This window comes from Arachis hypogaea, chromosome 13, assembly GCF_003086295.3.
Source record: "Arachis hypogaea cultivar Tifrunner chromosome 13, arahy.Tifrunner.gnm2.J5K5, whole genome shotgun sequence".
Lineage (NCBI taxonomy): Eukaryota > Viridiplantae > Streptophyta > Magnoliopsida > Fabales > Fabaceae > Arachis > Arachis hypogaea.
The window spans coordinates 100301938-100313874 of record NC_092048.1 but is presented as its reverse complement, the minus strand read 5'-3'; the positions used below and the strand labels follow the sequence as shown (position 1 = coordinate 100313874).

The 11937-nt window shown below is 33.1% G+C and overlaps 1 long non-coding RNA gene across 3 annotated transcripts; it reads left to right on the top strand.

Annotated features, from left to right (window-relative positions):
- Positions 1-4486: 4486 nt before the first annotated feature.
- Positions 4487-8384, top strand: LOC112732431 (uncharacterized). 3 transcript variants are annotated; one of them, XR_011870424.1, is made up of 4 exons: positions 4487-4698; positions 4925-5079; positions 5164-5817; positions 5893-8384. It is a non-coding gene; the product is annotated as an uncharacterized lncRNA (long non-coding RNA). The 3 variants fall into 3 exon arrangements; XR_011870423.1 differs by having other exon boundaries at positions 5164-6203; positions 6253-8384; XR_011870422.1 differs by having other exon boundaries at positions 5164-8384.
- The last annotated feature ends 3553 nt before the right edge of the window (positions 8385-11937 follow it).

The following is an 11937-nucleotide window of genomic DNA, read 5'->3' as shown; positions in this document are numbered from 1 at the left end:
CAAAACATGTAAAATTGCAAAGGAAAATGAAAACTATATCCAAAATATTCACAAAATCAACAGTAAACATTCAATCAAGCATATATAAATCATAAAGCATCAAAGTCATAAGCAAAAGATTCAATAAATTAAAATTGCATATATTAACAAAATACTTGAATCATAAGACAAAGTAGCAAGAGTAGTGAAATTAAAGAGGGAATTAAAGATTACTTACAATAAGGATGAGTAAAATCCAAGATCGAAAGCAAAACTATAAAATGCTACAATGAGATTTTAGTAAATCCTAAGAGAGAATTTTCTATCTATACTACTCCTACTCCTAATGCATTTTCTACCTAAAAGGAAAGTGTCCTAAGCTAATTCTTTGATATGGAATGAAGTCCCCTTCATATAGCACTTTGATTCAGTTTTAGCACACTCAAAATTGGGCCAAGAAAGCCCCAAAATCGCGAGTCATGTGCTTCATTAATGAAGTCACGCGCAGGGACTTGTGCGTACGCACACTTGACTGTGTGCTTCTCCTTATTTTTCTTCATGTGTTCTTCCTTCTTACATGCCTCCTTCCACTTTTGCCTAGCCATTCTTGTCTATTGGACCTGAAATCACTTACAAAACATATCACGGCATCGAATGGAATAAAAGTGGGATTATATTACTCAATTTAAGCATAAAAATGCAGGTTTTCACATTTAGGTTCAATTTAGGGATAAAAACACAAAAGATGCTATTTTGGTGATTAAGTGTGAGTTTATGTGATGAAATCCATCTAATTTATGCCAAAATTTATCGTCAAATATGGACTCATCAATGATGATAATAATGATAATGGAGGAGGAGAAAAAAAGGAAGGAGAAAATTGAAGAAATTCAAATGAGAAAAGAAACAGGAGGAGGAGGAGGAGGAGGAGGAGATAGAGGTGGTGGCGTGGTGGTGGTGATGATGACGATAATGAAAGAGAAAGACGAGAAAAAGGAGGAGAAGAAAAAGACATCAATGATGAAGATAACGATAACGATAATGACCATGATAATGACGATGATGATGAAGATAGAGGAAAAGGAGGTAGAAAAGAAAGGAGAAGAAGAAATTTTAATGAAAAAGGAGGAGGAGGAGGAGGAGGAGAGAGGTGGTGGTGGTAGTTGTGGTGACAATGATGATGATAACGAAAGATAAAGATGAGAAAAAAAAGAGGAGAAAAAGAAGAAAAAGCATCAACATATGAGGAAGAGGAGGAGGAGGAGAAAAAGAAGAAGATATACACGTGAATTTAAAACTCTTAATAATAGTTTGATTAGACTTGATTAAATATTTTTACTTAATTGTAAAGTTTTTTTCTTAATTTAATAGCTATATATATAGATAAAAAAAATAATCAGAAACAACACGGCTATTATAACATTAGCATATAATAATATATAAAAAAAAGTAATCATAGCTGCTTAATTAGAATAATGCAAGAACATATGTGAATTAAATATATTCTAATATATAAGAAAATAATTATTGGGACTAAAATGTACTAATTTAATAATATGGTTTCCTATTTCAAAGCAAATCAATCATACACTACATAAAGTTATTTGACGAATAATAATGTGAAAAGAAAACTATCATTTAAAAGAAAACTGTCGTAAATTTTTTAATTTTATAAACAATCACGCATAATTATCAAAGTTTTAAAAATTAGATCAGTGATCGAACCACTATAATTATTAATTTATTGGTCTAATCGATTCAACCGTAGTTCAATCAGAATAGTCGTTTTATAATAGAATAATAAATAAAATATAAATAAATATATTAAAATATAATTATAATCTAATATAAATTTTAAAATATTATCTAAATTTAAGTGATCACTCAAATCAATACTAAAAATCCAATCATGAGAACAAACAAACAAACATAAAAATTACCTCCAAAACCAAAATGAAGTTAAACAAATCACAAACAGAAGATCAACCTTGTAGATGTAGAGCCCATATTGAAACATGTAGTAAAACTCTAGGATTCCTGGAAAAGTAAATAAGACAGGAAGCAATACAACATTTAATATACATTCTTTTATTAAAAGAACTCAATTTATGTTAGCACGAGAATTAAAAGCTTTAACAAAAATTAACAAGATTTAACTAAAATTAACAAAGTTTTCAATACAATTTTAACAATGTTTGCACAAAACTTAACTTGCTTTAATAAAGATTAACAAAGTGTTCAATCCAATTTTAATAAGATCAGCACAATATTTTTACTTTTCAGCACAAAATTTAACAATAGAAAAAGAAGCAAGAAGGAGTCAATAACAGTTATCAATTTATCATCAAGCAATAACAGAGTTATCATTTATCATCAAGCAATGAGCAAAGCTAACCAACCAAGAACAAGCAATGACCACTGAGCATTCAATAAAAATGAAAAACATTTAATAATCATCTAATGATTTGATTTTAGAATAGAGCATTAAAAAAATCGAACAAGTGAGCAATGACCTTCGATCTAAGATGGCGAGCAGACGAAGATGACGGCTAGCACCACAGCGAGCACATGAAGATGAGGACGCTCGAGGAAGAAGTTGCGCGCCTGCGATTGGTGAGTCTGAGAGAATAGGGGTTGCGGCAGACAGGATGAAGACAAAAGCCCATGAGTGCGACGGACGACAGCAGTGGCTCACTCCTTACGGTGGTCACTACTAGAAAACTAGTTATTACAGACGGATATTTCGGACAGATTTTATCGCACGGAAATACAGACGGAATTTTAGAGGGATTTTTGTCGGAAAATAAAAAAAATTGAATTAGCATAAATTACAGACAGAAAAGAGAATCCGTCGATAATTCTGTCGGAAAAATTAATTTTTTTCGTGAGAAATGGTTACAGACGAAAAATATATCTGTAATTAAATGGACAAAAATGCTGCATTTTATTAAATTATTATAGACAGAAAATCCGTCTGTAATTTAAAATTTTCCGTTGAAAATATTAACTTAAACCTAAACTCTACTTCTATCCCCTCGAGCTCCACAGTCCACACTCCACACTCCATAGTCATCTTCCTCTCCATTCACACTCCAAATCTTTCTCCTCAACGCCGCATTCTTTTATCACCGTTGTTTCATCACCACAGTCATCCACCGCATTCTTCCATCATCAACACCTTTGGGACTTCCATCACTCTCGTCATCGTCAATCATCACTCTCGTTAAGCCTAACTCTACTTTTATGAGTATAAACTTTAATCCTCCTTTAGTGACTTTTTCTTCTCTTCAAACCCAACATTGATGGTGAGTATTTGAATTTTCTACTATATTTTCTTCCAGCTAGTTTAATTGCTGCTTGATTTCATTTCCGATTTAGGATTAAGCTAGCATTTGCTTTTGATTTTGTGATTTATTTGGTTGTTGTGATGAATTTTTCATTTAATCAAAGCGTTTCGAATGATGCATGTGAGTTGTTTGATGAAAAGCCTCAGAAATGGGATTCTTCTCCTTCATTTCCTTCTGAGCTTTTTGATTCCAAAGAGTCTCAACCATCACCTTCTTCTGGGATTTTTGGCTCTATATTTTCTCCTCAGTTACCTAAGGTCAATGAATTTTCCTTCATTTTTCCTTTTTCATTCTTATTTATTTAATTCATTTTGTTTCTATCTTTCTGCATTTCATGCTTAGGTTGATGATGATTTCTCCTATGTAACAGATTTTCTTTTACTTTTGCATTTGCTCTTTGATTTTGTTTTTGTTGTTCCTACAACATAGTTCCAAAAAACAAAGATAAGCATTTAATTTGTACATGAAGATGAATTGAATTCAATTAGCTTTTCCAAGTTCTTTGAATCATAACAAAGTTTTCATTGCATATATTTAGACTCATATTAATAAGCATCTCTTAGTGTTTTTTTTTAAATTTTATTTATTTATTTATTTGTGTTGAGTCAGGTATTAGGTAGAGAATCTCTGAGTCATATTAATAAGTTTTATTTATTTATTTTATTTAGTTACTATGATACATTTTTGAAGAAATATAAAGACCTTGCAAATACACGGAATTGGATTCAATCATTACTTGGTAAGTATTTATTCCTCTTATGATGACATATTTTTCTTTGAACCAAATCAAGTCTGCCTTAATATCTCTCTTTATCAAACAATTTGGATTTTGGATCTGCAGTTGCTCTGTCATATTCGGAACAAATACTAGATGGGAGTTTATGGGGTTCGGAACAAATTTTTTTACTAATTTAATGTTATGTAATTGAATATACTTATAAAACTATTTTACATTACATATTGAATTCATCTTATTTTGCCTAATAGATTAATTAGCATTATATATATTATGAAGAATGATTTTATTAATATAGTGTTTCTTTTCCTTATTTATTTATTAGAACGGAGAGAGAGCAAGAGATTAGGAGGGTGTAAATTAATCTTTATTTAAGAGCTTCAGCAGTGAATGGTACAACAGTTTTTTGACATAGTTTCTCACATACTTTTACCTCTTCTCTATCTGTCTATTTACGGCGGCCATCAACAGGTATCCATCAACCAACCCCACTTATTTATCTTAAACTCCTTCTAGCCGTTGCGAAGGCCTTAAGGCAAGTAGCTGAAGGAAAAGCTTCTGCTCAAGCTGAGGCCGCTGAATGGAAATGAAAATTTGAGTTGGAGAGGGTGTGGAATCTGCAGTTTGATTCTACAGGTCCTTATAATTTTATAATGCAAGTTTCACTTTCTGTGTACACATTTCCTGTTTTATAACAGTTGATATTGCGGAAGAAACAATAAACTTTTTTCATCTGCCTGAACAGCAAAATCAATTTTATTTGTTTACTTGAGATTATTTGTTTACTTGAGTTATTTTAATGTAAAACAGAATATTATATTGATATAAGGTTTTGGGTTTAATTTAATGTGTTGTTTTTCAGGCCTGGTGTGTGGGGAAATGAAGGTGGTCAAGTGTAGCAAAATTATTTCCTCATCAAACTATTCATTTCATATGGTTAATGGAATTATTCAAGATTGGATAAAGAGAAAGCTTATATAAATATCATATGAAACAACTAGCTCAAGTTCTTGGAAGGTCCTTCTTTCTCAATCTCAATGCCTAATTTGCTTCTTTTTTTTCCTCCTGTTTTGATTTTTGAGTTTTCTGCTAACTATGTAGTGAGGAAGAGGTTAAGAAGAAGATATACTCTGTTTCCACTACTTGGCACCCTGATTTCCGAAGAGCTTTCTTACAAAGTTAAAGGTAGGTTTAACCGCTACATTTTTTCTGATTCATCTTCCCATCAGTTCTTGCTTTTCATTAATGTCGATGCTTATTAGATTTGTTTTCATTGCTTGCATGTGTTAAATTCTGATTTGCAAAGCATTTTTGATATCACAATTGCTTTGTATTTAAAAGATTCCTCAACACTCTTATTTCTTGATGAACCAACAAGTGAACTTGACACTGCTGCCTCTTACTATGTCATGAAAAGAATTAAATCCCTTGATCATAAAGATACCATTTAAAGGACAGTTATTGCATCAATCCATCAGCTTAGTGCTGAAGTTTTTCAATTCTTTGATAATCTCTATTTGCTCTCTGCTGGCAAAACAGTTTACTTTGGACCTTCTTCTGCTGCAATTCAGGTTAATATACAACTAAGAACCAACTAACTAACTAGTTCATATTTTCAATGCCTATCATTTCTATAATACTATCATAAGAACATCATCTTGTATGTAGTTTTTCACTTCCAATGGTTTTTCTTGTCCTGCTCTTCAAAACCCCTCAGATCATATGCTAAAAACTATAAACAAGGACTTCGATCAGGTAATAAGATTTCCAATGCCACTTTTCTTTTCATTAACAATTCAATTGTTCTAAATGAGAAACTTGTTGTGCAAGGAAAATGAGATGCCTCCTGATGATGGTGGGAATGGAATCATACCAACGGAAGAAGTAATCCAGATTCTTGTAAACTCATATAACTCATCTGAGATGAACCAACAAGTTCAAGCTGAAGTAGCAATGCTTTCTGAAACGGTATATGGCACTTAAGGAGGTTTTTGAAAGTTTGGATTTAACTGGGTATGAATTATTTTTCTACTGAATTTTCATCTAATGACTTGTATAAAGATGCTTGCATAAGTCGTTTCGGAGGAACAATTGAGTGCTGCTGAAATGGGACAAAGAATTAAGCTATTACAAGAAGATAGGTATTTATTTTACAAAAATGCACTTTTCTATTTATACTTATCTGAATAGGTTCCTCTTGAGCTTCCATTTTCAAAGGGAGAAGCCATGGATGATCCAACTTGCCTCTGTTACTTGCATCTCTTTGGCTGCTAAAGTTGAAGAAACTCAAGTGCCTCTTCTCTTGGACCTTCAAGTACATATTTTTTTTCTCCTTTATATCAGAAAACTCATCATGATGTATCTAATAATGTGATTATTTGATCATGAATCATCATTAAATTGAACACTTTTGAGGATTTAATTTAGCTTGTGTCGTACACTTGTTTAATAGACTTAAGTTTTGGAAGAGCAGGAAATTGTTTCTGTTAGGAAATTAACCAACTGGATAAACCCTTGGGGGGAAAAAATTAAATTGTTGCTGCTGGTGCTGGATTATCCTTAGTTGACTCAGTGGTGATCTCTCAACCTGGCTTATCTCTGTAAGTTGATTGCATTTGTTGTTTAGAATCGCGGTGATCAAAGAGCAAAAAGAGAGAATATGCAGAAAGCGAAGAATATGAAAATTTACTAGAATAAGAAAAATGGTTATTACAATTTGGTCTACAATTTGATCATGTAGTAATAACTAATCTTGATTTACAACTCATATCAAAGTGATAAACTTCTATATATGCTAATAGCATTTTCTAAATTCATGGCTTACTTATTTTTTTTAGTTATTTATTATTATTTTTTTAATGAAAATGTGCATCTTTGTCTGTTATTAACTTAGTTGTAGGCCGATTTTTTGCCTTTGAGAAAGCTCACAAGTTGGACCCTAGTTCAAGTGGTTGAGGTGTTCGCCAATTCAAAACTGCACTTCTCCAACGCCTGAAAAGAGTAAGTGCTAGTGTGTTTGTCTTCACCATAATCTGTTTGTTCTAGATATGCATGTTCTGCATTAGTTTGCTTTTTGGGGAAATGGACTTTGTATATTGTCATGGGTGCTGATTGAGATAATTCTTGGTATACTGTGTTGTACCTTTTTCTCTTCTCATAGATAAAGTATGGAACTATTATTAACCCACTAAAAGATATGCTGTTGAAAGCTGAACTTGGGTCAGTTCTTGCTAATTTATGAATTCTGCATTGTTTACAAACAGCAGTTTCTTTCTGTGTTGAAGTCTTGAAGAGGTCTAATATCTAATTTATAATTATTTTTGTCATGGTTTAAGGATGACATATCATTATGAATATTTCTAGTATAGTGGTATGTCAATATAGAATGCATTGTTGTATCTACATTTATTTAGCAGGTGGAGTGGAACTGTTTCTGCTGTTGTTTCTATGGAGGTTAGCTTCAGATACATCATATGGTCACATACAACTTCCTTTCTTTTTTTTCTATGCACATAGTCACATACACTTACCAGTTACGACCCTGTTTATTAATGGGCCTTGTTGCCTTAGTGCCTTGCATATTCGTTTTCATTAGTTTATGAAGAAAAAGTAAAATTGGTGAAAATAATAAAAATTTATATTTTGTTATTAATTTATCTTTCACAAAATCCTAGAATTAGAAAACATTGAAATATGAAAACAAACTCTTGACTTTATTTTCATTAACCTGAACGAGGAATTGCATGAATATAAACATGACCGGCACTCATTTAATTGATTTTTTTTTTGTAATATAGTTTCTACATTATTGAAGCTATGTTAACTTCTTTTACATTTATTTTTTTTCTATATTAGTTTTGCTATCAGACATTTATTTTTTTTTTAAAATAAGTCCCCAATGCCCATTGCATCTTAAATTAATGTTGAACGTGAACAAGTTGCATCGGACAGTGTTGGCAGCAACATTTAGCAGAATTGGAATCAAATCACTATCCTCTTCTCTGATTTATTATCATTACTTGAGACTAGAGACATCAAAGACATGTGATACTATTACTAATTCACTAAGTCAAAGATAAACTTATCTATGACTTGATCAACTTAGTATTTGTAATAAATTTACAGTTTGTTTTATGGGTCCCTAAACCTTAGCAAAGATTTATGTAAGCATGTATTTCATTTCATTAGTTACTATAACACTGTATTCTAACTTCTATGAGCATTAGTTGCCACTTCTATGTGGATCAATAAGCCATTTCATTAGTTACTATAACACTGTATAATTGATAAAAGAAATGGAGAAATGTAATATGTTGCACTCCTCTCTTGTATATTTTTTGTTTTTTGTGTTAAGAGATATTGACAAGAAATGAGAATATAAAAAAGATTTATTTTACGCTATAAAAGAAGAGTGTAAAAAATTATCATTTATCAAAAGTTACCTGAATTCTCTTTTGACTAAAACAAAGAACAAGTTGACTGGAACATTTCGGGCGCTGAAGAGCTTGGAGAGTATGACTTATTTGTAAGTGATAGCTAGAACCTATTTACAATTCTATTATGTAAGATTCAACTAAAGTTTATTAACAACTTGTCAAGTATTACATTTGAACTTTGCTTAATTAGTCTTTGTTTCATGAAATTGTGATCACTATCCATTAGAAACCTTTCTTCCAACAATCTTCAAGGAATAAATAAATTCCAATCAATAACTTAGCACTTTATTGCAACTTCCCGGCAACGGCGCCAAAAAGTGGCAGAAATTGGCGAGTTAAGAAATTATTATAAGAGATACGTTGAGAGTATAGTTCTTACCAACCAAAAATCTGCTTACCAATTTAGAAGGGTTGTCACAAAATTAGAATCAAAATACTGGGAGTATGAATCCCAGGTCATCTCCCAACGAGTTGTAGAAAGATGTGCTATTTTATTAATCAGATATTTTTCAAAAGGGGTTGAGTTTGATAGACAGAAAATTAAATCAGAGAATTTGTATAATTTAAATAAAAACCTTGACCGGGAGCAGATTAGTCGGAAGTCCTATCCTTGTTGGAGTTTTTCCAAGATCAAATTGATAATTGAAGGTTGTCTACTCAGTTATCATTTACCAGATAAAGGAAAGTTAAGCAAGTTGGAAGTCAGTTTCTATTCACAAGTTCTAATCCTCTCCCTTGGGAAGGACTAGTGTCAGTGACTAGAGGGCGACCCAACGCTAAACCCAATTATAATTTTACTCTTGAGCATTCCAACTCAAAGTTCTCCTTTCAACCAACTCCCAATCAAGTTATGAAACTACTCGCTCATTATAAATGTAAAATTCACGAAATAAGAAAGGGGAATAAAGCAAGACATGATAAATAATAATCAAAAGGATCAATTAAAAATAAAAATAGTTCTTGTATTAATAAATTCTAAAAATAATCCAATAGTAACTCTGAATAAATTAAGGATATGAAAGAGTAAGTGACAAGTAAGGAAACAAACTAGAATGATGAAGTCTTGACGGAGGTAATAACTCTTCTCAATATCCCAATCCAAAAAGCAATAAAATCAAAATCATAAGAACTATGAATGTGTAGAGAGAGAACCTAGAGGAGGAGTAAACTCAGATCTAAAAACTAAAATTACGCGGAATGAATGTTGTTGTTGGTCTTTGCATGTTTCCTGGCTCTAATATGCTTTTCTGGGCCAAAAACTGGGTCAAAACAGGGCCCAAAATCGCCCCCAGCAAATTCTGCAGATTCTGCAGATCGCGCACGTCACGCGAGCGCGTCATCCACGCATTCGCGTCATCCAGCGTTTTGCCTTGCCACGCGTGCGCGTCGTCCACGCATTCGCGTCACTTATGCAGTTTCCAATCCATGCGTTTGCGTCAGGCACGCGAGCGCGTCACTGCAATTTCCTCTATTTCGCACGATCGCGTGAGCCATGCGTCTGCGTCACTTCTCGCTAGTTATCTCCTCAATTTCTTGTGTTCCTTTCATTTTTGCAAGCCTCCTTTCCAATCTCCAAGTCATTCATGCCTTATAAAGCCTGAAACACTTAACACATAGATCACGGCATCGAATGGAATAAAGGAGAATTAAAATACATAATTAAAAGTCTTTAGGACACAGTTTCCAACCATGGAGTAATTTTGGGAAGGAATTGTAAATACATGCTAAATTAATGAATAAGTGGGTAAAGATTCGATAAAACCACACAATTAAACACAATATAAACCATAAAATAATGGTTTATCAACCTCCCCACACTTAGACATTAGCATGTCCTCATGCTTAGTTGAAGAAGATAAAATCAATGAGCAGGAACATGTAAAACTCATGCAATGCAATGCAACCTATACATATGAATGCAACTATATGATTCTTGTCCACTTGGTCAAAAGTAAATAAGCCCTTCAAGACAATCACGAATCAAAGATTGGGTAGCTAGGTATGAAATTTAAGTTATATAGAATATATATATGTGTATTAGGTGAAAGCTTGGGTTAATTAAAGATTCAATTTATAAGCTTACTTAGCCATATATGTACCCTTACCCCTACCTTGGCCCCATTACAATCTTGAAAAGACCTCATGATGTTTGCATTGGTACATTAAATGTTGTTGATTGGTTGGGAGAAGAACAAAAATTAGAAAGCATGATTAGAGAAGGATAAAGTGATTACTCTATACACTAGAGAGATTAGAGCGTACATACATCATCAGTGAGGGTTCAATGCCTAAATTCTATGTTCCCTGCTTTCATGAGCTACCTTCTTGCATTTTTATCTGTCCTTACTGTATAAGAATTGAATTAGTGGAATTTGATTCGTGATTGTCTTGAAGGGCTTATTTACTTTTGACCAAGTGGACAAGAATCATATAGTTGCATTCATATGTATAGGTTGCATTGCACTGCATGAGTTTTACATGTTCCTGCTCATTGATTTTATCTCCTTCAACTAAGCATGAGGACATGCTAATGTCTAAGTGTGGGGAGGTTGATAAACCATTATTTTATGGTTTATATTGTGTTTAATTGTGTGGTTTTATCGAATCTTTACCCACTTATTCATTAATTTAGCATGTATTTACAATTCCTTCCTAAAATTACTCCATGGTTGGAAACTGCGTCCTAGAGACTTTTAATTATGTATTTTAATTTCCTTTATTCCATTCGATGCCGTGATCTATGTGTTAAGTGTTTCAGGCTTTATAGGGCATGAATGACTTGGAGATTGGAAATGAGGCTTGCAAAAATGGAAGAAACACAAGAAATTGAGGAGATGACCAGCGAGAAGCGACGCAGACGCATGGCTCATGCGATCGCGCGAAATAGAGGAAATTGCAGTGACGCGCTCGCGTGCCTGACGCGAATGCATGGATTGGAAATTGCACAAGTGACGCGAATGCGTGGACGACGCGCATGCATGGCAAGGCAAAATGTTGGATGACGCGAATGCGTGAATGACGCGCTCGCGTGACGTGCGCGATCTGCAGAATCTGCAGAATTCGCTGGGGGCGATTTTGGGCCCTGTTTTGACCCAGTTTTTGGCCCAAAAAAGCATATTAGAGCCAGGAAACATGCAGAGACCAAGAACAACATTCATTCCGTGTAATTTTAGTTTTTAGATCTGAGTTTACTCCTCCTCTAGGTTCTATCTCTATACATTCATAGTTCTTAGGATTTTGATTTTATTGCTTTTTGGATTGGGATATTGAGAAGAGTTATTACCTCCGTCAAGACTTCATCATTCTAGTTTGTTTCCTTACTTGTCACTTACTCTTTCATATCCTTAATTTATTCAGAGTTACTATTGGATTATTTTTAGAATTTATTAATACAAGAACTATTTTTATTTTTGTTGATCCTTTTGATTATTATTTATCA